Source organism: Lolium perenne, chromosome 5 (assembly GCF_019359855.2).
Source record: "Lolium perenne isolate Kyuss_39 chromosome 5, Kyuss_2.0, whole genome shotgun sequence".
NCBI classification, from domain to species: Eukaryota; Viridiplantae; Streptophyta; class Magnoliopsida; order Poales; family Poaceae; genus Lolium; species Lolium perenne.
Genome location: NC_067248.2, coordinates 152,440,337 through 152,442,003, shown reverse-complemented (window position 1 = coordinate 152,442,003; position 1,667 = coordinate 152,440,337).

Here is a 1,667-nt window from a genome sequence, read left to right as displayed (position 1 = left end):
AAGTTAGACGCTCTCTAATTTGGTTTGCATATTTTACGTGGTTTAGGGTTTTCGTTATAGATCTAATCTACCTACGAACATGAACCACAACGTTGATACTAATGTTGTCAATAGAAGAGTAAATTGAATCTTTACTATAGTAGGAGAGACAGACACCCGCAAAGCCTCTTATGCAATACAAGTTGCATGTCGAACGAGGAACAAGTCTCATGAACGCGGTCATGTAAAGTTAGTCCGAGCCGCTTCATCCCACTATGCCATAAAGATGCAAAGTACTCAAACTAAAGATAACAAGAGCATCAACGCCCACAAACCATTGTGTTCTACTCGTGCAACCATCTATGCATAGACACGGCTCTGATACCACTGTATCATAACGTTGCATAGAAAACAAAAATTTTCCTACCGCGAACACGCAATCCAAGCCAAGATGCAATCTAGAAGACGGTAGCAACGAGGGGGTATCGAGTCTCACCCTTGAAGAGATTCCAAAGCCTACAAGATGAGGCTCTTGTTGCTGCGGTAGACGATCACTTGCCGCTTGCAAAAGCGCGTAGAAGATCTTGATCACGATCGGTTCCGGCGCCACGAACGGGCAGCACCTCCGTACTCGGTCACACGTTCGGTTGTTGATGAAGACGACGTCCACCTCCCCGTTCCAGCGGGCAGCAGAAGTAGTAGCTCCTCTTGAATCCGACAGCACGACGGCGTGGTGTCGGTGGCGGTGTAGAAGTCCGGCGGAGCTTCGCTAAGCAATGCGGGCAATATGGAGTGGAGGAGCTTGGCTAGGGTTTGGGAGGGGGTGGCCGGCCACTCTATGGGGGGCGGCCAGCTTATGGTCTTGGGGTGGCCGGCCCCCTCCCTTGGCCCCTCATTATATAGGTGGATCCCAAGTGTTGGTGTCCAAGTCTTCGAATAAGACCCGAAACCAAAACCTTCCATAGGAGGGGGCAAACCTAGCCCAACTAGGACTCCCACCCAAAGGTGGGATTCCCACCTCCCATGTGGGGGGGTGGCCGGCCCCCTATGGTGGAGTCCACTTGGGACTCCACCCCCACTAGGGCTGGCCGGCCATGGAGGTGGAGTCCCTTGTGGACTCCACCTTCCTTGGTGGTTTCTTCCGGACTTTTCTAGAACCTTCTAGAACCTTCCATAGAACCTTCCGCGACATTTTATTTCACATAAAATGACATCCTATATATGAATCTTATTCTCCGGACCATTACCTAACTCCTCGTGATGTCCGGGATCTCATCCGGGACTCCGAACAAATATTCGAACTCCATTCCATAATTCAAGAACTACCATTTCAACATCCAACTTTAAGTGTGTCACCCTACGGTTCGAGAACTATGCGGACATGGTTGAGTACTCACTCCGACCAATAACCAATAGCGGGATCTAGAGATCCATAATGGCTCCCACATATTCAACGATGACTTTAGTGATCGAATGAACCATACACATATATTACCAATTCCCTTTGTCTCGCGATATTTTACTTGTCCGAGGTTTGATCTTCGGTATCACTCTATACCTTGTTCAACCTCGTCTCCTGACAAGTACTCTTTACTCGTACCGTGGTATGTGGTCTCTTATGAACTCATTCATATGCTTGCAAGACATTAGACGACATTCCACCGAGAGGGCCCAGAGTATATCTATCC